General features: G+C 44.0%; 1 pseudogene; it reads right to left on the minus strand.

The window, feature by feature from the left end:
- Window positions 1–24482, minus strand: part of LOC116410229 — a 36488-nt pseudogene extending 12006 nt beyond the window's left edge.
- Window positions 24483–27038: the final 2556 nt, after the last annotated feature.

Genomic DNA, 27038 nt, shown 5'->3' on the forward strand with positions numbered 1-27038 from the left:
AACTCGCCTAGGTCACAAAAGTGTTGATTACCTGACCTTTATTAAAATGAATGAGGCATGGATCTCGGAGGGTTACTGCACGCCGGAAGACTTGTTCTGACTGCCCATGCAGCTGTCCTTCTCTGCACGCCGCTTGACACCACACACAGCTGTCCTTTAGCGTCCTCCTCCACCACCGTACAAACTAGGGTGCAAATCCTACTGGCTTAATTGTAAGCCAAAATTTTTGGACAGGTAAATCCTGAATTTTTCTCTCTTCTACTCTTCTGTGCTTGTCACCCTATCTGAGTTCTTTGAAAGGGTTTGGCTGGGGCATGGTTATGATACCATCTAGCTTTGATGTTTTTAATGTCTTCTGTGCTTGTTGTCACCCTATATGAGTTCTTTGAAAGGGTTTGGCTGGGGCATGGTTATGATACCATCTAGCTTTGATGTTTTTAATGTCTTCTGTGCTTGTTGTCACCCTATATGAGTTCTTTGAATGGGTTTGGCTGGGGCATGGTTATGATACCATCTAGCTTTGATGTTTTTAATGTCTTCTGTGCTTGTTGTCACCCTATATGAGTTCTTTGAAAGGGTTTGGCTGGGGCATGGTTATGATACCATCTAGCTTTGATGTTTTTAATGTCTTCTGTGCTTGTTGTCACCCTATATGAGTTCTTTGAAAGGGTTTGGCTGGGGCATGGTTATGATACCATCTAGCTTTGATGTTTTTAATGTCTTCTGTGCTTGTCACCCTATCTGAGTTCTTTGAAAGGGTTTTGGCTGGGGCATGGTTATGATACCATCTAGCTTTGATGTTTTTAATGTGTTCTGTGCTTGTCACCCTATCTGAGTTCTTTGAAAGGGTTTGGCTGGGGCATGGTTATGATACCATCTAGCTTTGATGTTTTTAATGTCTTCTGTGCTTGTCACCCTATCTGAGTTCTTTGAAAGGGTTTGGCTGGGGCATGGTTATGATACCATCTAGCTTTGATGTTTTTAATGTCTTCTGTGCTTGTTGTCACCCTATCTGAGTTCTTTGAAAGGGTTTGGCTGGGGCATGGTTATTATACCATCTAGCTTTGATGTTTTTAATGTCTTCTGTGCTTGTTGTCACCCTATCTTAGTTCTTTGAAAGGGTTTGCCTGGGGCATGGTTATGATACCATCTATCTAAGATATTTTTTCTGTCCTCTGTGCTTCAGTGGCTGCAACAAAAAAACCATAATTTTTTAGGAATGTACACATTCCTGATTTTTCAGGGTTCTGCAACTGCGGCAAAATCGTATCTTTTATGTTCACCACAGGTGATCGAAAAGGTAGGACAAACCTGGGCCCACACTGCAGAATCAGTGTTTTTTGGTTCACGTTACTGTACATTGAATTACCTCTGCCTGACCATGCACGTGCGCACAAGCACGGTGACTGCTAAACACACCACTACAGAAATATTCCCACCGACGGGACGAACGTCCTGGAGGTGACAAGCAACTAGTAAAAACTAATATTCGCACACTTGACAGTATCATTAAAGCTTTTTGCATTTTTTTTCGTTGCAGTAAACGCGGCGTTTTGTCTTTGCATGTGAACCGGCCGTAACCTTTACACGACTTGATTGGAATGTAGACGCCGGACTTTTTAAAGCAGTTTATTACACAAGTTTAGGAATGTAGTGTGATTTCTGCCCTTTACAGCACAAAACGCAACGCTGTGTCAACAATGTATTTTTCAGAGAAATTTTTGCCCTTGATGCCCCTCCTGCATGTCACTGTCCAGGTCGTGGCACCCTTTAAACAACTTTAAAATCAGTTTTCTGGCCAGAGATGGCTTTTCTAGGTTTTAAAGTTCGCCTTCCCATTGAAGTCTATGGGGTTCGCAAAGTTCGCGAACGTTCGCACTTTCCGACGAAAGTTCGCGAACGGGTTCGCGAACATTTTTTTTTAGGTTCGCTACATCCCTACTGTTGATCAAGTACACAGCCCAAACAAGTGAGTGTGCCAAGAAAGGGTTACAGATATTACTCTTGTTTTAACCCATGATGTTGCAGATAGCCTTAATGATTTTATCACACAGAAAGAGCTCTCTGATACTAAAAGAAATAAGGTTCCTGGACTAGATGGGTTAACCATTGAGTTTTATGTGCGGATATTTTAAAGGATGATCTTTTATGTCTTTTTAAAGTGTTTTTATAATAAAAAAAACTGCTAGCCTCCTGGCAAAAAGTGGTCATTTATATTATCCCTAAGGAAGGCAACAAGACTGACTGGAGAAAATGGAGGCCTATTACCTTGCTTAACACTGATTATAAAATCCTTGCCAAAGTGTTTGCAAATAAATTAACAAACAAGCTAAAAGGTTGAGGAGACTGCCTCATACATATGCAAATAAGTCAAAGAGATTCTGGGAACAAATTCCATTTACATGGGTTTATCCTATAGGCTAAAGCTCACCCACTGGGTTTAAAGCAGAAGCCGGGATAATAGCTGATCAGATTCCCAACTACAGACTGGTTTTGCCTGTCTTGGTGCCCATACATGTAGCACAAGGTTTTCTGATCAGCTTAGGGAGAGTCAGGAGTGGGGATTCACTTATTCCTTAAGAGCCATAAGGAATTTGTTCCCAGAATTTCATTTGCATATGTATGAGGCGGTCTCCTCAACCCTTTTGACTTGTCTGTGAATCCCCACTCCTGGATCTCCCTAAGCTGATCAGAAAACCTTGTGCTACATGTATGGGCACCAAGACAGGCAAAACCAGTCTGTAGTTGGGAATCTGATCAGCTATTATCCTGGCTTTTGCTTCAAACCCAGTGGGTGAGCTTTAGCCTATAGGGTAAACCCATGTAAATGGGACTTTTCTAAGAGCCTTAAAGAATAGCTAAAGTCTAAAATTGAAAATCATTAGAAATGCTGTATTTGATACACTGAACATAGATATAAAGATTATGGACTTGCTGCACAAGCCCAAGGATTGAGAAACCTAATTAAAGCAATGATTTACGCTTTCAAAATTGTCCAGATGGGGCCGCCATCTTGTTACTTTGTTAGACCATCTTTTATAAGATTTGGCTCTTGCACATGCTCAGTGGGTTCTGGGCTGCTGTCTGGAGGCGGAGCTTAGGGAACATAGTAAATTATCAAAACAGCACATCAGGTAATATCTGCCATAGTAGTTGATTAATAATAAGAATCATAATATGCAGCCTGCACTGGTTCCTGTGTTGCCCTGTAATGTAATGTGGGGTTTAGTGTTTTTGTGTTGTTTAATAAACATTTCCCAGCTCCCCAGAGCCAGTGGCTGCATTGATATGCAAAAGAATCCCCCAATGAGAATCCCAGCTGATGTGAGTAAATCCGGCTCCCTGTTCTCTGTTCCTGCAATTGGAGTTGGGAGCAATAAGCACAGTTTCCCAGCACTGAACAAGTCTGTCCCTTTATCCCCATGTCTGATTCCTGTGCCATATAATGACGGGAAAATGCCATCATTATCTCTATATGTAAGGTAATATCAAAATGGCTGATATAGTGCTGGGAATCTAATTAGCATTCTCATTGGTCAAATCTCTTTTTCATCTATAATTTTTTCTTCAACCTCTATAGAGAACTAGGGGGATTCCCATAAATGATACCGGCCAAATGATCCCATTGGCTCAGAGACACAGGTGCATCATGGGTACAGGTACATATAAACTAGTGCCGCCCTATTATACACATTGGGTTACAGCACATCATATACATCTTTGGTTATTATATTACTTTACTATTTACACTAAGCTGAGAGTTACAGCACAACCAGAACACAATACAAAGCGAGGGCTTGCTGAGCAGCCTGGGGGTACCATACAGACTGGGGGTGCCATACAGACTGGGGGTGCCATACAGCCTGGGGGGGGGTGCCATACACAGCCTGGGGGGGTGCCATACACAGCCTGGGGGTGCCATACAGCCTGGGGGTGCCATACACAGCCTGTTTATAATAGTGAGACACAAACTCTGAGCTCAGTGTCAGTCACTTTGCATCCTGGGAAGGAACATAGTGTTTGTGCAGAGGTTCCCCTGTACATGTTGTTCTGCCTATACACCTACTGGCCCCTATACACCTACTGTACAACATTAACTTTTAAAGTGCCGAAGTGAATGATCACAAGTATTAAAGTAATATTTTACTTTTATGTAGGCTAATGTTTACTGTGATCTGTACCTTTTTATAAAAACTGTGTTTCATGATTTTATGTTTTTATGTTCTGTGAAACAAATGTTATTAATATTTTTATGAATTTGTTTTCGATAAAGCTCTTTGAAACTCTGTTCAATGAACTACTGAAGACTCCTGCCTGATTCCCTGCCTGATTCCCTGCCTGATTGTTGGATCCCTGCCCCGGTTCCTGTTCTCCTGTCCCCATCCGGTGCCCATTTGCTGTTGGATTTCCTGGTTTTGACCTCCGTCCTGTCCCCTCTTGGTCCCTACTACACTGGCCTTGAGGCAGAGCCACCTGTTTGGCTATAAAAGAAGTTCTTTGTTTTTCTGTGCTGTTGGGTGGGATCTCTATGCTCTGTAACTCCCAGTCTATACCCCGTGATATCTTTGCTCAGAGTTCTGGGTGAGCTCACAATCCACACAACTTGTGTCAAATAAACTTTGTCCTTCACCTCAAATGGTCTTTGGTAACTGAATTTCCCCAGTAGGACCTTTAAAAGCTTATTAGTTCTATGGTTCGTAGCACTTAAACCAAGATTAAACATAACATTTTAAAGTGAGTCTTACCTTTTTTAAGGATCATGCAGCCCAAAATACCAATACCAATTGAAATTATTGCCACAGCAAGTGTTGCAGTTATTGCTCCAATAATGCTCCCAGTTTTCTTCTCTGATGACAAAATATATAATTAATCATTCAAGTTAAATCTTTATACATTAATACCAAACCATCCCAACACCATCACAACTTAAAGGGAAACTAAAGTCTAAAAAAAAAAGAATATGGCTAAAAATGTTTAGCTGTGGGGTTTGAGCCCCTGTACCAGCCCAACGGCACCAAAGCTCTATAGAAATAAAGCCCCATGCCCCTGAAGATGCCCCCAGTAGCTCTCCATCTTTTGCCCAACTACTGCACATGCTCAGTCTGCTCTTGGCTGATGTCACTGAGCTTAGGGAGCTAGGTGGATGCACTACACTAAAATCCCAGTATCTTTATTATCCAAAGAGAACAAATCCTCCTGTTAAAGCAAGGAAACAGCCCAACAGAAGTGATTGTGCCAAGAAAGGGTTACACTACCTTTTGGAGCACTCGCCCAGCACCTGATCTGGGAAATAGCACTTATATTATAGTGTCACCCACTGTGACCTACAGCACTTATATTTGCCTATTTGTGTCTGTAAGTTACCCTCCCATATAGATTGTAAGCTCTACGGGGCAGGGACCTCCATCCTCTTGTGTCTTTGACTCTTAACTTATTGCAACTGTATCTTGTATTTATTGTTATACTTTGTATTTATCTATTATTATCTTAATAATCCCCTGTTCGTTTTATGAATTCTCTGAACAGGGAGCCAGAGAACAGGGAGCCGGATTTACTCACATCAGCTGGGATTCTCATTGGAGGATTCTCTTGCATATTTATGCAGCCACTGGCTCTGGAGAGCTGGGAAAGGTTTTATTAAACAATACACAACTGACTCATAGTCTAACTAACTGAGCATGTTCACTTGGTCTGGGTGTCAGTGCAGGAGTGAGGCATTATGGGAACTTTCTTTACACAGCTTAGTATTTTTTTTTCTTCCTGTTTGGCTTCTGATCTTCTGAACAGGAGAAATATGGGGAGACTTAAGGGCACTATTGGGAGAACTGAGGGTATGCCTGCAGCTTGGGATTAACTCTTTATTAGCCTTTCCTTCCCCTATAAGGGCGCTATTGGGAGAACTGAGGGTATGCCTGCAGCTTGGGATTAACTCTTTATTAGCCTTTCCTTCCCCTATAAGGGCGCTATTGGGAGAACTGAGGGTATGCCTGCAGCTTGGGATTAACTCTTTATTAGCCTTTCCTTCTCCTATAAGGGCACTATTGGGAGAACTGAGGGTATGCCTGCAGTTTGGGATTAACTCTTTATTAGCCTTTCCTTCCCCTATAAGGGCGCTATTGGGAGAACTGAGGGTATGCCTGCAGCTTGGGATTAACTCTTTATTAGCCTTTCCTTCCCCTATAAGGGCACTATTGAGAGAACTGAGGGTATGCCTGCAGCTTGGGATTAACTCTTTATTAGCCTTTCCTTCCCCTATAAGGGCACTATTGAGGTAACTGAGGGTATGCCTGCAGCTTGGGATTAACTCTTCACTGGCCTTTCCTTCTCCTTTAAGAGAGTTGAGTCCAATAGCTTAATATCTTTATTTAATAATAGGGTGAATCAGATTTGAACAATAAGCATTCTGAGAAGTGCAATTCTTCCTTTTAAGTTTAAAGGCACATTTAGCCATTTGTGACATATCTTGATAATATTTGTTAAAACTGGAGCAAAACATAACAAATAAAGCCCATGAAGATCTCCTGGTATAAATATGCCTAAATATTTTATATATGTTGTGGTTTTTTCAGTCTTCAGTTTGTTTAAATTTTTATTTGAATTTAGGCCATACATGTCCATAATGTTTTGAAAGTATAATAAAACCAGAAATTATTCCAAATCTGTCAAAAATGTTAAATTTGTTTGCCAGATATTTATAGGGATCTTTCACAATCAATACAATGTGGTCTGCAAAAAATGTACAACATTTGTTGGAAGTTCCGTTTATTTCTAGTCCAATTAAATCTTCAGAATTATACAGAGTTCTTAGCAGTGGCTCAAGGGAGAGAGGTTCAATAATAATGGTGAAAGGGGGCAGCCTTGTCATGTACAGTAAAATACAGAGAGACCTTTGTAGTGGGAAAATGTCTTTCCAGATATTTTGTATCAGCAAAGTGACTGGGACTTATGTCACAGTTTGTGTCTCTGTATAATAACCAGTCAGTGCCTGAATCTCCATTGACTTTGCTTTGAGCACAGTAAGTTGCGTTTTTTGTTTTTATATTTTTGTTCCCTATGTGGGAGGGGTATATGGTGCTGTCACTCTATGGTATATAAGTGATAGAATCAAGCTTATTTTTACATTTAATTAAGAATATAGTGTATTTAATTTATTGTGTTGAGTTCAATTTCTCTAAGTTGTGCCTGGGTTTCTATCCTGTGTAACTGATATCAGTGTAACTGGGAGACGGCAGTGTAAAACCCGATACCCAAGGCTTGAGATTCTGACCCAATGACAATAATAGGAAATGACAATCTTCCCATTCAATAAAGCCCTATCCAGTTATCCACATTTATCCACTGCATATGGTTTCTCCCCCCCGCAAGCCCTGTACATGTGTATGGCTCCGCCCCCCTGTATATATTCATTCTGCAGCTGAACCCCAGATTATGTGGGGGGAAACACTAACACAGCTCAGCATTTGGGGTCATTACAAGGGGAAAAGAAAAGTCACACAATAAGGATTCAGCTAAAGTCTCGCCCCAAGCTCAAAGTGCCAGGCAGGACTGTGATTGGTTGGCCTGTATGCATGTAGGGAACAGGCAGAGACTAGAGCAAGCAGGCAGGGGAAAGAAGAATATTGTGAGTCGCTCCCTAAGCTCAGTGACATCAGCCAAGAGCAGACTGAGCATGTGCAGTAGTTGGGCAAAAGATGGAGAGCTACTGTGGGCATCTTCAGGGGCATGGGGCTTTATTTCTATAGAGCTTTGGTGACATTGGGCTGGTACAAGGCCGCAAAACACATACAGATGAAGCGCTGGGCATCCCATAAGGTGTCTGGTTACAACCAGTTGTGATATCACAAGATAACTAATTTAGTTAACCAAAACTGCAATGAAAAGGTAACCACTAGATGCTCCTAGTGAGCTTAGTCACTCAGTACCTATTGTAATACCCAAGACAGACACATTTGTGAACGTGCTTGCTAGAATTCCTTTGATCTTTTTCAGTGTCACATTTGGCTTCTATGCTAATGAAGTGTTAGCTCTGGAGACTAGAACAATGTACAGACAGTCACAGATTATTTAAATGTGCATTATTTGGGCCAGGCAGTCATCTTGATAATAGGGTTACCGTTTGGCTGGTAAAAATGATGCTTGCTCCAAGAACCTACAGCTCGTGTTAGAGTAAATGGCTCACTTTCACCCCAGATCCATATACGCAATGGAACTAGACAGGGATGCCCCCTCTCCCCGCTCCTTTTTGTACTAGTGATGGAAACCCTATTAGCACATATAAGGGGAAACCCTGACATCTCAGGAATTATAACAGGTAAAAGGGAACACAAAATCGCTGCATTCGCAGACGACCTACTACTAGTCATTACAAAACCTAAAATAACATTACCTAATGTGATGCAGCTGCTCCTACAATTTGGCAAAGTATCAAACTTTAAGGTCAATGTGAGCAAGTCAGAAGCCATAAATATCAACCTCCCAATCTCAACAAAATCCATACTAGAGCAAAATTTCCCATTCCAGTGGTCTCCCAACAAGATTAAATATCTAGGAATATTGCTAACACCTGACCTCTCCAAACTATACCAAACCAACTTTGTTCCACTAATAGACAAGGTGGACAAACAACTGAAAACATGGAAAACTTTAGGCCTATCATGGTTTGGGAAAATACAGGCAATTAAAATGTCTATAATGCCACAAATCCTCTACTATCTCCAGACCATACCTATTAAGATCCCCAAAATATTTTCCCACTCAATTAAGAGAATAATTTCCAACTTCATTTGGGGAGACAAAACCCCCAGACTCAAATACGAAACCCTAATCCTCCCAAAAAGCAAAGGAGGACTATCAGTTCCAGACACTTACCGGTACTACGCATCGATCCACCTGGTGCAAACCCTCCACTGGTACCTGCAAAGTAAGGAGAAAATATGGGTGGAAACTGAACAAGCACTGCACAAAATCCCACTAAGCAACCTACTATGGGCCCAACCCTCAAATATGCCTAAGGAAGTGTTCTTACACCCCACTATAGCGGCAACACTAGAAATATGGAACAAATACAGACAACAACTTATTACAACAACACCCTTCCCCAGATTCCAAACTCTGATAGCAAACCCAGAATTCCCCCCCAGCTTAGACATTAGAGCCTTCGCAAGGTGGGGAACTTACAAAGAAAGAGAAACCAGAATAACTGATTTTTACAAAAAAGGCAAAATCATAAATCTGGCAGGCATTCAAAAAATTTGGGGACCCCACCCCAGAGACGCATGGTCTACAATCAACTACATCATTATTTAAACAAATTTAAAGGAACACCACCAAGTAACCAAACAACTACATGGGAAACCATGATAGAAACCCAGAAATTACCTAAAAGACAGCTGTCTTTCACATACAAACTTTTGTTGATAAACTATAATACCCCCCAGCAGGGCTATTTTGACGCATGGGAAAAAGAACTAAACATAAAAATCCCCCCAAAACATAGAGAAAAAATACTAACAAATATCCACAAATCTTCCAGAGCATCTAGAGTACGGGAAATGCTCTACAAAATAACCATTAGATGGTACTATGTGCCTGAGAAATTAAATAAGCTTTTCCCAAACACCAGCGACAAATGCTGGAGATGCGGCACTGAGGTGGGGTCCTTCAAGCATATATGGTTCTCATGTACAGCTATGACACAGTTCTGGAGCAAAGTGTGTGAAATATCTAGCAAAATCACTAATAGCAATATACACCCCTCCAACCTCCCCCTGCTTCTATTATACTATGATAGTAACAGCAATGTAAGTGTAAAGGATAAATTGACACTCCACTTATTGCATGCAGCAAAAGCAATAATCCCCAAAAAGTGGAAATCAATAGACCCCCCCACAGTAAACGAATGGATCATCCTAGTAGAAGAAACTAGGAAACTAGAAGAAATCACAGCCTTGCTACATAATAAGATCCAACAATATCATAGTACTTGGGACCCCTGGTTAAATCTGTTAAATTGAGAAAACACTACTGTAATAGGGCAAACTCCTAGGAACAAGAACCTAAATACCAGCAAGTGACCTAAGATGTAATGAACATGCACTGCATTTTATTATCTATGTATAACAAAACTCGCTGTTAACCCTGTCAAAAAACAATGGACAATGAATATTGTAACATCTGCTGAACCCTCCACCCCCCCTTTTTCTCTTCTGTACCCCCTCCCCCCTTCTTTGAATGAAAAACCAATAAAAGAAAGATTCTGAAAAAAAAAATGATGCTTGCTCCCCATGTTATTAATAGGGTAGAAACTATATGAAGGCCGGTATTTTTTCCAGAAAAGGTGACAACCCTACTTAGTATACTACAACCCGGATTCCAAAAAAGTTGGGACACTAAACAAATTGTGAATAAAAACTGAACGCAATGATGTGGAGGTGCCAACTTCTAATATTTTATTCAGAATAGAACATAAATCACAGAACAAAAGTTTAAACTGAGAAAATGTACCATTTTAAGGGAAAAATATGTTGATTCAGAATTTCATGGTGTCAACAAATCCCCAAAAAGTTGGGACAAGGCCATTTTCCCCACTGTGTGGCATCTCCCCTTCTTCTTACAACTCTCACTGTGTGGCACCTCCCCTTCTTCTTACAACTCTCACTGTGTGGCATCTCCCCTTCTTCTTACAACTCTCACTGTGTGGCACCTCCCCTTCTTCTTACAACTCTCACTGTGTGGCATCTCCCCTTCTTCTTACAACTCTCACTGTGTGGCACCTCCCCTTCTTCTTACAACTCTCACTGTGTGGCATCTCCCCTTCTTCTTACAACTCTCACTGTGTGGCATCTCCCCTTCTTCTTCCAACTCTCACTGTGTGGCACCTCCCCTTCTTCTTCCAACTCTCACTGTGTGGCATCTCCCCTTCTTCTTACAACACTCACTGTGTGGCACCTCCCCTTCTTCTTCCAACTCTCACTGTGTGGCATCTCCCCTTCTTCTTCCAACTCTCACTGTGTGGCACCTCCCCTTCTTCTTACAACTCTCACTGTGTGGCATCTCCCCTTCTTCTTACAACACTCACTGTGTGGCACCTCCCCTTCTTCTTCCAACTCTCACTGTGTGGCATCTCCCCTTCTTCTTACAACTCTCACTGTGTGGCATCTCCCCTTCTTCTTCCAACTCTCACTGTGTGGCACCTCCCCTTCTTCTTACAACTCTCACTGTGTGGCACCTCCCCTTCTTCTTACAACTCTCACTGTGTGGCATCTCCCCTTCTTCTTACAACTCTCACTGTGTGGCATCTCCCCTTCTTCTTACAACTCTCACTGTGTGGCATCTCCCCTTCTTCTTACAACACTCACTGTGTGGCATCTCCCCTTCTTCTTACAACACTCACTGTGTGGCACCTCCCCTTCTTCTTACAACTCTCACTGTGTGGCATCTCCCCTTCTTCTTACAACTCTCACTGTGTGGCATCTCCCCTTCTTCTTACAACTCTCACTGTGTGGCATCTCCCCTTCTTCTTACAACACTCACTGTGTGGCACCTCCCCTTCTTCTTACAACTCTCACTGTGTGGCATCTCCCCTTCTTCTTACAACTCTCACTGTGTGGCACCTCCCCTTCTTCTTACAACTCTCACTGTGTGGCATCTCCCCTTCTTCTTACAACTCTCACTGTGTGGCATCTCCCCTTCTTCTTACAACTCTCACTGTGTGGCATCTCCCCTTCTTCTTCCAACTCTCACTGTGTGGCACCTCCCCTTCTTCTTACAACTCTCACTGTGTGGCACCTCCCCTTCTTCTTACAACTCTCACTGTGTGGCATCTCCCCTTCTTCTTACAACTCTCACTGTGTGGCATCTCCCCTTCTTCTTACAACTCTCACTGTGTGGCATCTCCCCTTCTTCTTACAACACTCACTGTGTGGCATCTCCCCTTCTTCTTACAACTCTCACTGTGTGCATCTCCCCTTCTTCTTACAACTCTCACTGTGTGGCACCTCCCCTTCTTCTTACAACTCTCACTGTGTGGCATCTCCCCTTCTTCTTACAAAACTCACTGTGTGGCATCTCCCCTTCTTCTTACAACTCTCACTGTGTGGCATCTCCCCTTCTTCTTACAACTCTCACTGTGTGGCATTCTCCCCTTCTTCTTACAACTCTCACTGTGTGGCATCTCCCCTTCTTCTTACAACTCTCACTGTGTGGCATCTCCCCTTCTTCTTACAACTCTCACTGTGTGGCATCTCCCCTTCTTCTTACAACACTCACTGTGTGGCATCTCCCCTTCTTCTTACAACTCTCACTGTGTGGCATCTCCCCTTCTTCTTACAACACTCACTGTGTGGCATCTCCCCTTCTTCTTACAACACTCACTGTGTGGCATCTCCCCTTCTTCTTACAACTCTCACTGTGTGGCATCTCCCCTTCTTCTTACAACATTCACTGTGTGGCATCTCCCCTTCTTCTTACAACTCTCACTGTGTGGCATCTCCCCTTCTTCTTACAACTCTCACTGTGTGGCATCTCCCCTTCTTCTTACAACTCTCACTGTGTGGCATCTCCCCTTCTTCTTACAACATTCACTGTGTGGCATCTCCCCTTCTTCTTACAACATTCACTGTGTGGCACCTCCCCTTCTTCTTACAACACTCACTGTGTGGCATCTCCCCTTCTTCTTACAACTCTCACTGTGTGGCATCTCCCCTTCTTCTTACAACTCTCACTGTGTGGCATCTCCCCTTCTTCTTACAACTCTCACTGTGTGGCATCTCCCCTTCTTCTTACAACTCTCACTGTGTGGCATCTCCCCTTCTTCTTACAACACTCAACAGACGTCTGGGGAGCGAGGAGAGCAGTTTGTCAAGTTTAGGAATAGGAATGCTCTCCCATTCTTGTCTAATACAGGCCTCTAACTGTTCCATCGGCTTGGGCCTTCTTTGTCGCACCTTCCTCTTTATGATGCGCCAAATGTTCTCTATAGGGGAAAGATCTGGACTGCAGACTGGCCATTTCAGTACCCGGATCCTTCTCCTACGCAGCCATGATGTTGTGATTGATGCAGAATGTGGTCTGGCATTATCTTGTTGAAAAATGCAGGCTCTTCCCTGAAAGAGATGATGCCTGGATGGGAGCATATGTTGTTCTAGAACCTGAATATATTTTTCTGCATTGATGCTGCCTTTCCAGACATGCAAGCTGCCCATGCCACATGCACTCATGCAACCCCATACCATCAGAGATGCAGGCTTCTGAACTGAGCGTTGATAACAACTTGGCTTGTCCTTGTCCTCTTTGGTCCGGATGACATGGCGTCCCAGATTTCCAAAAAGAACTTCGAATCGTGACTCGTCTGACCACAGAACAGTCTTCCATTTTGCCACACTCCATTTTAAATGATCCCTGGCCCAGTGAAAACGCCAGATCGTGTGGATCTTGCTTAGAAATGGCTTCTTCTTTGCACTGTAGAGTTTCAGCTGGCAAGGGCGGATGGCACGGTGGGTTCACTGACAATGGTTTCTGGAAGTATTCCTGAGCCCATTCTGTGATTCCCTTTACAGTACATTCCTGTTTGTGGTGCAGTGTTGGGGCCCGGAGATCACGGGCATCCAGTGTGGTTTTACGGCCTTGACCCTTACGCACAGAGATTGTTCCAGATTCTCTGAATCTTCGGATGATGTTATGCACAGTTGATGAGGATAGATGCAAAATCTTTGCAATTTTTCGCTGGGTAACACCTTTCTGATATTGCTCCCCTATCTTTCTGCGCAACATTGTGGGAATTGGTGATCCTCTCCCCATCTTGGCTTCTGAGAGACACTGCCACTCTGAGAAGCTCTTTTTATACCCAATCATGTTGCCAATTGACCTAATTAGTGTTATTTGGTCTTCCAGCTCTTCGTTATGCTCAAATTTACTTTTTCCAGCCTCTTATTGCTACTTGTCCCAACTTTTTTGGGATTTGTTAACACCATGAAATTCTGAATCAACATATTTTTCCCTTAAAATGGTACATTTTCTCAGTTTAAACTTTTGTTCCGTGATTTATGTTCTATTCTGAATAAAATATTAGAAGTTGGCGCCTCCACATCATTGCGTTCAGTTTTTATTCACAATTTATTTAGTGTCCCAACTTTTTTGGAATCCGGGTTGTATATTGTCAGGGGTGCTACAGGGGTGCTACTGTTTAAGACAACAGCCACAATGCCATTCTGCTTACCCTGAGCATTATGTCCTAGTAAGATGGTTTTCCATGTTCCAAACAACCTTTTTTTTAATTTTTATGCTATTGTTTACCTAATTTTTCACCATTTTGGCTGCTGAGGATGCTGGGACTTGTGGTTTTAGTCTCAGCTGAATCAGCTTGCCAGGGTAGTCAGTTTGGAAAACAGGAGTGAAAAGCAAATTTACAATTGAATGGTGGAACAGAAAGACCAGCACAACCTACAGTTCCTTCCCAATACCCACACTGTAATTTGACTCCATGTCATAGTCTGTTCTACCAGACCTATGGGACTTACCTACCTAGCCAGTGTATTATATATATATGTATATCTGTGTCTATTTCTCTACAGCTGTGGCATCTCATATCTGGTAATCAGTTATCCAGAGACCACTAAAGGTCGTTAACGCTTATCGCATAGTTTTAGGCATTAAAAAGTGTTCGATAATTAAGTACTGATTCATCAAAGTCATTTCGCATGTGTTACTACCCATATTGCATGCGCAAAAATCCTGATTATCACAAAGTGTCTAGAACCTGAATAGACCTTGTCCTTAAGTCTGTATGGCATGTACGTTAGGGGTGCGTATGGGGCAGGAGGGGGACACCTATGTGCCTTCCCCCCATCATGAATACGGTGCTGCTAAATGCAGGCAAATTTTATTTGTGGGGTGACCACAGGTCTCTGCACTGAGATCCGCAGCAATTCAGGGAAAGTAAAAAAACGTCAGAATGTACCTGTCTTCCACTTTGTAAATGGCCCCTTCTGACTTGTGTCTCTGTGCACTTTGTCTCTTCTGCTTCCCTTCTGGAGATCAAGTGCCACTAACCAGGGCAATTTAATTCATGTCCCCAGTTTGCCCTGGCCTCACCCAGTGTTTCCCTGTAAAGCCCCCATCTGCCAAAATCTTATCCTTCCCTTGTAAACCTTTGCCTTTAATAGTCTGACAAGCAAGAGATGCCACCCTACAGACAAATGGGAGGTTCAGGGGGATTGGAGGGGGTATTGGGGGTACTGGGGTATCTTCTAATTTGTATAAAAATGACTAAATTGAGAATAATAGAATTTACCTGTGACGGAGAGAGTGATATTGAGCTGCAGATCAGTTCCCATGGATCTGTGGGACACATTACAGGAATAGACGTTCCCATTATCTTCTAGTGTCGGATTTATCCGCAGAAAACTACTTTGATTGAAGGTTCCATCTTTATTATCTATTGGGTGAGTGTAGGAGACTCCTTTTTGTAACGGAACATTCCCAGAACCACGTTGATATTTGATCCACTGGAAAGTTATGTCTTTGGGATAAAACTCATCGGCCTCACACGTAACTGTCGCCTCTGTTCCGGGCTCCATTGTGATATCAGTCGGTGTCAGCCTGGGGGCTGGGGGAGCTGCATAGGGACACAAGGGTTTTATTCTCTACAATAAACCTGATACTGTAACAGCAAATGGTGCCGAATGGCAGGAAAGGGTTAATGGCTGTGAGGCCCCCACACATAACTGTTTGTAATGTAATTCATTTATATTGTTGTGTTGGGAAACTCACCTCTGGGGTGTTCTCTTTGCTAGTACAGGTATAGGACCCATTATCCAGAATGCTTGGGACCCAGCATCCAGTAAGGATTAATTATATCTTAGTTAGAATCAAATACAAAACACTGTTTTATTTTTATAGAGAAAAAGGAAATCAATTTTAAAAATCAAAATTATTTGATTAAAACGGAGTCTATGGGAGACAGGCTTTCCATAATTTGGAGCTTTCTGGATAATGGGTTTCCAGATAAGGGATCCCATACCTGTAATATGCACCGCTCCAATGCTCAGTGTGGTAAATGTGGGGTGCAAGGGGTGGGCATCTGAATGTTTGCCCCAGGGCAGCTGAGGGGCCAGGGACACCCCTGCTTCTAGCACATACAGTGGATATAAAAAATCTACACACCCCTGGTAAGATGTCAGGTTCCTGTGCTGTACAAAAATGAGACAAAGATAAATCAGTTCAGAACTTTTTCCACCTTTAATGTGACCTATAAACTGTACCACTCAATTGAAAAACAAACTGAAATCTTTTAGGTGGAGGGAAGAAAACCAAAAAAACTAAATAATGTGGGTGCAAATGTGTACACACCCTAAAACTAATACTTTGTTGAAGCACCTTTTGATTTTATTCCAGCACTCAACCTGTTTGGGTATGAGTCTATCAGCCTGGCACATTGGGACTCTGCAAGATTTGCCCACTCTTCTTTGCAGAAACGCTCCAAATCTGTCAGATTGCGAGGGCATCTCCTGGGCACAGCCCTCTTCAGATCCCCCCACAGATTTTCAATCGGATTGAGGTTCTGGGCTCTGGCTGGGCCATTTCAAAACTTTCCATTCCTTTGTTGATTTGGAAGTAGCTTTGGGTCATTAACAATATACGTAGTATTAACACTGCGCTAAAAGTAGATAATAAATAGATAAAATCAGCTGCACCACAAATAGTGGATCCAATAGTCCACTGATAAATAATAAGAGTTCACTCTTCAAGGTCATTGTCATGCTGAGAGATGAAGTTCCTCCTCATGTTCAGCTTTCTAGCAGAAGCCTGAAGGGTTTGTGCCAATATTGACTGGTATTTGGAACTGTTCCCTATAATTCCCTCTATCTAACTAAGGCCCCAGTTCCAGCTGCAGACAAACAGCCCCAGCACATGATGCTGCCCCGCCATGCTTCACTGTGGGTATGGGGTTCTTTTGGTGATGTGCAGTATTGTTTTTGCTCCAAACATATTTTTTGGAATTATGGCCAAAAAGTCCAACCTTGGTTCCATCAGACCATAACACCTTTCCCACAGGCTTTTGGGAGACTTCACATGAGTTTTTGCAAAATGTAGCCTGGCTTGGATGTTTTCCATCGTAAGAAAAGGCTTTCCCCTTGCCACTCTACCCCATAGCCCAGACATATGAAGAATACGGGAGATTGTTGGCAAATGTACCACACAGCCAGTACTTGCCAGATATTCCTGCAGCTCCTTTAATGTTGCTGTAGGCCTCTTGGTAGCCTCCCTGACCAGTTTTCTTCTTGTCTTTTCATCAATTTTGGAGGGATGTCCAGTTCTTGGTAATGTCACTGTTGTGCCATATTTTCTCCACTTGATGATGTCTCACTGTGTATATCTAATGCCTTGGGAATTCCTTTGTACCCTTCCCCTGACTGATATCGTGTAACAATGAGATCCCTCGGATGCTTGGGGAGCACTCTGGGTTCCATGGTATATCTAATGCCTTGGGAATGCCTTCGTACCTTCCCCTGACTGATATTGTGTAACAATGAGACCCCTCGGATGCTTGGGGAGCTCTCTGGGTTCCATGGTATATCTAATGCCTTGGGAATGCCTTTGTACCTTCCCCTGACTGATATTGTGTAACAATGAGACCCCTCGGATGCTTGGGGAGCTCTCTGGGTTCCATGGTATATCTAATGCCTTGGGAATGCCTTTGTACCTTCCCCTGACTGATATCGTGTAACAATGAGACCCCTCGGTTGCATGGGAAGCTCTCTGGGTTCCATGGTATATCTAATGCCTTGGGAATGCCTTTGTACCTTCCCCTGACTGATATCGTGTAACAATGAGACCCCTCGGGTGCTTGGGAAGCTCTCTGGGTTCCATGGTATATCTAATGCCTTGGGAATGCCTTTGTACCTTCCCCTGACTGATATTGTGTAACAATGAGACCCCTCGGGTGCTTGGGAAGCTCTCTGGGTTCCATGGTATATCTAATGCCTTGGGAATGCCTTTGTACCTTCCCCTGACTGATATTGTGTAACAATGAGATCCCTCGGGTGCTTGGGAAGCTCTCTGGGTTCCATGGTATCTCTAATGCCTTGGGAATGCCTTTGTACCTTCCCCTGACTGATATCGTGTAACAATGAGACCCCTCGGGTGCTTGGGAAGCTCTCTGGGTTCCATGGTATATCTAATGCCTTGGGAATGCCTTTGTACCTTCCCCTGACTGATATTGTGTAACAATGAGACCCCTCGGGTGCTTGGGAAGCTCTCTGGGTTCCATGGTATATCTAATGCCTTGGGAATGCCTTTGTACCTTCCCCTGACTGATATCGTGTAACAATGAGATCCCTCGGGTGCTTGGGAAGCTCTCTGGGGACCATGGCTTTGGCTGTGGGATGCGACTAAATGTCAGGAAAGACCAACTAGAGCAGCGGAACTGTATTTGGGGTTGATCAGAGGCATTAAATGAGGGCAGGTGTATGCTGACTCCTATTTAACATGATTGTGAATGTGATTGTTTCATTCTGAGCTACATCCCCAGTTAGAAGAGGGGGCGCACACTAATGCACCCACATTATTTTAGTTTTTTTGTTTTCTTCCCTCCACCTAAAAGATTTCAGTTTGTTTTTCAATTGAGTGGTACAGTTTATAGGTCACATTAAAGGTGTAAAAAGTTCTTGAATGATTTATCTTTGTCTCATTTTTGTACAGCACAGGAACCTGACATCTTACCAGGGGTGTGTAGACTTTTTATATCCACTGTACAGTAGCACAATCTGCATTCATACAGTTTATACACAGGCTGAGCTGAATTTGAATTCCTTAAATCTGGAAAAAATCTCTTTTATGTATTTAATATTCAGGTTACAATTTCCTTGTATCAGTTTTATGAGATCAGGAAATTTACTCTCTACAAATAAGCTTTGTAATCTGTAAATGTTACATTCATTCATTTATATATATATTACTTGTTAAAATTATATTAAATCATAGAGGAGCTTCCCCCAGCCTGTGCCCTGTTCCATTTAATACCCCAGGGGGCATTCCCCAAACTCACTGCCCTCACCAGGAAGAACCATTTCTGCTTCAGGTGAAAGTTAAGTTCCTCAGTTCTAAAAGGGGGGCCTTTTTCTATGTGACCCCCCCACTATCTGTCTATAATGTCCTCTAATGCAGTTCTGTCCAACTTCTGTGGTGCTGAGGAACGGAATTTCTCTATCAAATATAGGGGAGGGCCGCTAATGGTAGCCAGTTTTGACCACTCCCCTTTTTTAAACTGCACCCACTTCAAACCACACCCATGTTATCACAAGACTATACCCACATTAATGGTGGTAGTGCAGCGAAAACCCAAATGGTTGGTGCTCACTGCAGGGATATCAACCATCATTCATATGTGAAAGAATTATATTATGTCCTATTAAGACACACCCTTAAATCCTTATGGCTCCTCCTCCCCTGTGGATAGCACAGCAACCCCCAGCACATAATTACACACCTTAGGGACCATTTAATAGCTATTTCCAACTGCTAACAAACTCCCAGAACACACACAGGCAGCATAGGGCAGGCAGAGTATGGCACACACAGGCAGCATAGGGTAGGCAGAGTTTGGCACACACAGGCAGCATAGGGTAGGCAGAGTTTGACACACACAGGCAGCATAGGGTAGGCAGAGTATGGCACACACAGGCAGGGTAGGGCGGGAAGAGTATGGCACACACAGGCAGCGTAGGGCAGGCAGAGTATGGCACACACAGGCAGCATAGGGTAGGCAGAGTTTGGCACACACAGGCAGCATAGGGTAGGCAGAGTTTGGCACACACAGGCAGCATAGGGTAGGCAGAGTTTGGCACACACAGGCAGCATAGGGTAGGCAGAGTATGGCACACACAGGCAGGGTAGGGCAGGAAGAGTATGGCACACACAGGCAGCGTAGGGCAGGCAGAGTATGGCACACACAGGCAGCATAGGGTAGGCAGAGTTTGGCACACACAGGCAGCATAGGGCAGGCAGAGTATGACACACACAGGCAGCATAGGGCAGGCAGAGTTTGGCACACACAGGCAGCATAGGGCAGGCAGAGTATGACACACACAGGCAGCATAGGGCAGGCAGAGTATGGCACACACAGGTAGGGTAGGGCAGGCAGAGTATGGCACACACAGGCAGCATAGGGCAGGCAGAGTATGGCACACACAAGCAGGGTAGGGCAGGCAGAGTATGGCACACACAGACATGGTAGGGCAGGCAGAGTATGATGCATATTATGGGTCTGTATGTGAGTGGATAGGTCAGTGTGGGTCTGTATGTGAGTGGATAGGTCAGTGTGGGTCTGTATGTGAGTGGATAGGTCAGTATGGGTCTGTATGTGAGTGGATAGGTCAGTGTGGTTCTGTATGTGAGTGGATAGGTCAGTGTGGGTCTGTATGTGAGTGGATAGGTCAGTGTGGGTCTGTATGTGATTGGATAGATAGGTCAGTATGGGTCTGTATGTGAGTGGATAGATAGGTCAGTGTGGGTCTGTATGTGAGTGGATAGATAGGTCAGTGTGGGTCTGTATGTGAGTGGATAGGTCAGTGTGGGTCTGTATGTGAGTGGATAGATAGGTCAGTGTGGGTCTGTATGTGAGTGGATAGGTCAGTGTGGGTCTGTATGTGATTGGATAGATAGGTCAGTGTGGGTCTGTATGTGAGTGGATAGGTCAGTGTGGGTCTGTATGTGAGTGGATAGATAGGTCAGTGTGGGTCTGTATGTGAGTGGATAGATAGGTCAGTGTGGGTCTGTATGTGAGTGGATAGGTCAGTATGGGGTCTGTATGTGAGTGGATAGGTCAGTATGGGTCTGTATGTGAGTGGATAGGTCAGTATGGGTCTGTATGTGAGTGGATAGGTCAGTATGGGTCTGTATGTGAGTGGATAGGTCAGTGTGGGTCTGTATGTGAGTGGATAGGTCAGTGTGGGTCTGTATGTGAGTGGATAGGTCAGTATGGGTCTGTATGTGAGTGGATAGGTCAGTGTGGTTCTGTATGTGAGTGGATAGATAGGTCAGTGTGGGTCTGTATGTGAGTGGATAGGTCAGTGTGGGTCTGTATGTGATTGGATAGATAGGTCAGTATGGGTCTGTATGTGAGTGGATAGATAGGTCAGTGTGGGTCTGTATGTGAGTGGATAGATAGGTCAGTGTGGGTCTGTATGTGAGTGGATAGGTCAGTGTGGGTCTGTATGTGATTGGATAGATAGGTCAGTATGGGTCTGTATGTGAGTGGATAGATAGGTCAGTGTGGGTCTGTATGTGAGTGGATAGATAGGTCAGTGTGGGTCTGTATGTGAGTGGATAGGTCAGTGTGGGTCTGTATGTGAGTGGATATATAGGTCAGTGTGGGTCTGTATGTGAGTGGATAGATAGGTCAGTGTGGGTCTGTATGTGAGTGGATAGGTCAGTGTGGGTCTGTATGTGAGTGGATAGATAGGTCAGTGTGGGTCTGTATGTGAGTGGATAGGTCAGTGTGGGTCTGTATGTGATTGGATAGATAGGTCAGTGTGGGTCTGTATGTGAGTGGATAGGTCAGTGTGGGTCTGTATGTGAGTGGATAGATAGGTCAGTGTGGGTCTGTATGTGAGTGGATAGATAGGTCAGTGTGGGTCTGTATGTGAGTGGATAGGTCAGTATGGGTCTGTATGTGAGTGGATAGGTCAGTATGGGTCTGTATGTGAGTGGATAGGTCAGTATGGGTCTGTATGTGAGTGGATAGGTCAGTGTGGGTCTGTATGTGAGTGGATAGGTCAGTGTGGGTCTGTATGTGAGTGGATAGATGGGTCAGTGTGGGTCTGTATGTGAGTGGATAGATGGGTCAGTGTGGGTCTGTATGTGAGTGGATAGATAGGTCAGTGTGGGTCTGTATGTGAGTGGATAGGTCAGTGTGGGTCTGTATGTGAGTGGATAGGTCAGTATGGGTCTGTATGTGAGTGGATAGGTCAGTATGGGTCTGTATGTGAGTGGATAGGTCAGTGTGGTTCTGTATGTGAGTGGATAGATAGGTCAGTGTGGGTCTGTATGTGAGTGGATAGGTCAGTGTGGGTCTGTATGTGATTGGATAGATAGGTCAGTGTGGGTCTGTATGTGAGTGGATAGGTCAGTGTGGGTCTGTATGTGAGTGGATAGATAGGTCAGTGTGGGTCTGTATGTGAGTGGATAGATAGGTCAGTGTGGGTCTGTATGTGAGTGGATAGGTCAGTGTGGGTCTGTATGTGAGTGGATAGGTCAGTATGGGTCTGTATGTGAGTGGATAGGTCAGTATGGGTCTGTATGTGAGTGGATAGGTCAGTGTGGGTCTGTATGTGAGTGGATAGGTCAGTGTGGGTCTGTATGTGAGTGGATAGGTCAGTATGGGTCTGTATGTGAGTGGATAGGTCAGTGTGGTTCTGTATGTGAGTGGATAGATAGGTCAGTGTGGGTCTGTATGTGAGTGGATAGGTCAGTGTGGGTCTGTATGTGATTGGATAGATAGGTCAGTATGGGTCTGTATGTGAGTGGATAGATAGGTCAGTGTGGGTCTGTATGTGAGTGGATAGATAGGTCAGTGTGGGTCTGTATGTGAGTGGATAGGTCAGTGTGGGTCTGTATGTGAGTGGATATATAGGTCAGTGTGGGTCTGTATGTGAGTGGATAGGTCAGTGTGGGTCTGTATGTGAGTGGATAGGTCAGTGTGGGTCTGTATGTGAGTGGATAGATAGGTCAGTGTGGGTCTGTATGTGAGTGGATAGGTCAGTGTGGGTCTGTATGTGATTGGATAGATAGGTCAGTGTGGGTCTGTATGTGAGTGGATAGGTCAGTGTGGGTCTGTATGTGAGTGGATAGATAGGTCAGTGTGGGTCTGTATGTGAGTGGATAGATAGGTCAGTATGGGTCTGTATGTGAGTGGATAGATAGGTCAGTGTGGGTCTGTATGTGAGTGGATAGATAGGTCAGTGTGGGTCTGTATGTGAGTGGATAGGTCAGTATGGGTCTGTATGTGAGTGGATAGGTCAGTATGGGTCTGTATGTGAGTGGATAGGTCAGTATGGGTCTGTATGTGAGTGGATAGGTCAGTGTGGGTCTGTATGTGAGTGGATAGGTCAGTGTGGGTCTGTATGTGAGTGGATAGATGGGTCAGTGTGGGTCTGTATGTGAGTGGATAGATGGGTCAGTGTGGGTCTGTATGTGAGTGGATAGATAGGTCAGTGTGGGTCTGTATGTGAGTGGATAGGTCAGTGTGGGTCTGTATGTGAGTGGATAGGTCAGTGTGGGTCTGTATGTGAGTGGATAGGTCAGTGTGGGTCTGTATGTGAGTGGATAGGTCAGTGTGGGTCTGTATGTGAGTGGATAGGTCAGTGTGGGTCTGTATGTGAGTGGATAGATAGGTCAGTGTGGGTCTGTATGTGAGTGGATAGGTCAGTATGGGTCTGTATGTGAGTGGATATATAGGTCAGTGTGGGTCTGTATGTGAGTGGATAGGTCTGTATGTGAGTGGATAGGTCAGTGTGGGTCTGTATGTGAGTGGATAGGTCAGTGTGGGTCTGTATGTGAGTGGATAGGTCAGTGTGGGTCTGTATGTGAGTGGATAGGTCAGTGTGGGTCTGTATGTGAGTGGATAGGTCAGTATGGGTCTGTATATGAGTGGATAGGTCAGTATGGGTCTGTATGTGAGTGGATAGGTCAGTGTGGGTCTGTATGTGAGTGGATAGATAGGTCAGTGTGGGTCTGTATGTGAGTGGATAGGTCAGTGTGGGTCTGTATGTGAGTGGATAGGTCAGTGTGGGTCTGTATGTGAGTGGATAGGTCAGTGTGGGTCTGTATGTGAGTGGATAGGTCAGTGTGGGTCTGTATGTGAGTGGATAGGTCAGTGTGGGTCTGTATGTGAGTGGATAGGTCAGTATGGGTCTGTATGTGAGTGTATAGATAGGTCAGTGTGGGTCTGTATGTGAGTGGATAGGTCAGTGTGGGTCTGTATGTGAGTGGATAGGTCAGTGTGGGTCTGTATGTGAGTGGATAGGTCAGTGTGGGTCTGTATGTGAGTGGATAGGTCAGTGTGGGTCTGTATGTGAGTGGATAGATAGGTCAGTATGGGTCAAAAACAAAAAGGGAAGATACAGTAGGTAAAAGCCACTTACCTGACACCTGCAGGGCAGACTTTCCCACGGCTTTATCTGGGGTATAAAAGACAGTGCAGGTATATTCTCCTTCATCTGTGAACTGAACCCGGGGTAAGTGAAGCCCCACATTGCCGGTTATAAGGTCCCTGGATATATAGGATCCGGGCCGGGTGGGGGTGTGAGTCCCAGACACATACAGATACACTTGCCCTTCCCTTCCATCCAAGGTTTTCTGGGTCCATTCAACTGCCAGGTTTTTGGGATTCACTTCTCCGGGGCCCCAGTCGGTTACAGAGCACGGGATAAACGCTTCTTCATTCCTCAGGGATTTCACAAGCGACACCCCCATATCTACCCTTAAAGAACCTGATAGAAACACACACAGATATTAAAGGGGATGTAAACTCAGCCATGATACTGTCCCACTGCCCCCCTATTTTGCTATAGAAGTTGCCACAAAAAAATGATAAATGCAAGAGAAGTGACCAATGAGAATGCTGATTCCCAGCACTGTGTCAGGCCCCTTGCTGGTACCTTACATATAGAGATAATGATGCCATTTTTCCCTTCCTTAGGGTGAAGACACACGGAGCTACTAGTAGCAACTAATTGTCGTGGCTACTAAATGTAGACAGTGCTTATAATTTGCTAATAACTCTCTATGTGTGTTTTGCAGAGGCAATTCTCAGTTTGGTTGGATCATCCAAGAAATGCCAGTTAGAGGTTGTGTCCCTCACCTGTAAGGGCTCAGGAATGGGGACTAAACTGCTCACATGCCAGGTAGATCCATCCTGCAGTCTGTAGGTTACTGGTCCCAACTGACTGTGAATCTGAATGGGATCAGATAAAATAGGATCAAATTTTGATCTGATTGAGGGCTTTCTTATTCTTACCCATTGCCCAGCATAAAGGGTTAATTTTTAACCCTTGCTCGCAACTCTTGGGGTTCATTGACTTCCATCAGTGGCCGTAAACGTGTTAGGGGCATCCGGAGATTATGGCCTATCATCAGTTTTGCTGGTGATTCCCCAGTTGCACTATGGGGTGCAGACCAGTAGTGCTGTAGGACTGCAGTTAAAGCTTTTCTAAACAAAAGGCCTTGGTTCAAATGTACCTTAAGGCCATTCTCTAAAGTCTGATTAAAGTGGTGTTCCACACCTCCATTAGCCTGTGGATGGTATTGAGATGTTAAAATGTGCCTTCAGTTGAAGGAAATCATGGCCCATTGTCTGTAATAATTTCTAGTGGAAGTCCCCACCGTGATGATGACTTTAGTGGTAATGATTCCTGCTGTAGCTACCTCTGGCCATTTAGAGTACAAATCATATGTGACCAATAAGTACCTCTGGTGCAACAGAGATTTCTCCACATATATCCAGCTGAATTGTATCCCATGGTGCCTATGGAAAAGGCCTAATTTGTAGTGGAGCAGCGGTTTTCTTCAGATTTTCCCCAGAGAGTAAGCAAGGTTCACAGTTTGAATCAAGGTTTTAATTTGGTTGTCTATGCCAGGCCACCATACTGCTTCTCTACAAAGCTGTTTTGTTCTCACCACACCTAAATGCCATCTTGAGGACTGCTGGCCTTAGTGCAGTTGGAATAACTGCCCTGTACCCTTGTACTTAACAAACATCTTTCCAAGGTGACAACTATGTTCTAACTTGGTAGTATGACTGAAGGTGTCCTGGTAGAACAGATGGCCATTCTCCGCGTAAGTATGTTAGTATTTATATGATCACTGGATCATTCTGAGATGAGGTCACTAAGTCTTGTAGCGTAACTGTAAAGACTAATGAATTGGATATCACCAGACTGTCTTCTTCCTCCTGTGAAGTCTGTGTCTCCTCAGGCTTGACGACCACACGGGACAAGTAACCCACAACTTGATTCAATTTTCTGGCTCTGTAGGGGACTTCTAAGTTGTATTGATATAACCTGTCTGACCATCTGTGAATACGCAGGGGACGATGGCCTGATCCTGATGTAGACAGCAAGTTAGGGCTTGGTGATCTGTTCTCAGGGTAAACTTCCTGCCATAAAGGAAATGATGCCACCTTTCATAAGCCATATACAGGCCAATGCCTCAGCATATTTCTGCTCCACTGGAGAGGGAGCTCGAGAAGCAAAAGCAACAGGGTGCTCCACTCCATGTTATATCTGTGATAAGACTGCACCTATGGCAATGGCTGAAGCATCACAAGAGACTAATGTAGGTGCATTTGGTGAAACATGTGCAAGGGTTGGTGCTGAAGCAATACACTGCCTCAGTGTACAGACTGCTTGGGAACAAGCTGGTGCCCACTCCCACTGTATATCTTTTTTTCAATAAGGCACGTAATGGTTCTGCTCTGTCTTTTGGTTCAGGCAATTGATGTATGGCCTCAACGGTGGATTATAAGGGTTGAATTCCCAGTGAGGATAATCTATGACCCACAAAGTCAACTTGTGAAAACACATTTTGCTTCATTTAAGGTGAGGTTATAGTCCATCAGCCTGTGGAACACCTGATCAAGGATTGCATTGTGTTTCATGGATAAGTATGTCATCCAGATAAATTGTTACCCCAGAGATTCCCGCAAAAACAGAGACCATAACTTTCTGGAAACATCTTGAGGCCTAACACAGCCTGAATGGCATGCATTTTAACTATTTAAAAGTCCTTGATGTGTAATGAAAGCGGTCAGGTTTCTAGCCTGCCAAGACATGGGTATTTATAAATAGCCTTGATGGAGGTCCAGCTTTGTGAAAAATTTTGACCCATGGCATTGGGAAATTAAATCTTCTGTAGTGGGCAGAGGGTAACAGTCGGGTTTTATTGCTTTGTTTACCTGACGTAAGTCCACACATAGCCGAATCTGCCCATCCTTTTTTTTTTTGCAATTACTAGGTTTGAGGAGTCAATTGGTTCTATAATAT

This window comes from Xenopus tropicalis, chromosome 4 (genome assembly GCF_000004195.4).
Source record: "Xenopus tropicalis strain Nigerian chromosome 4, UCB_Xtro_10.0, whole genome shotgun sequence".
NCBI lineage: Eukaryota > Metazoa > Chordata > Amphibia > Anura > Pipidae > Xenopus > Xenopus tropicalis.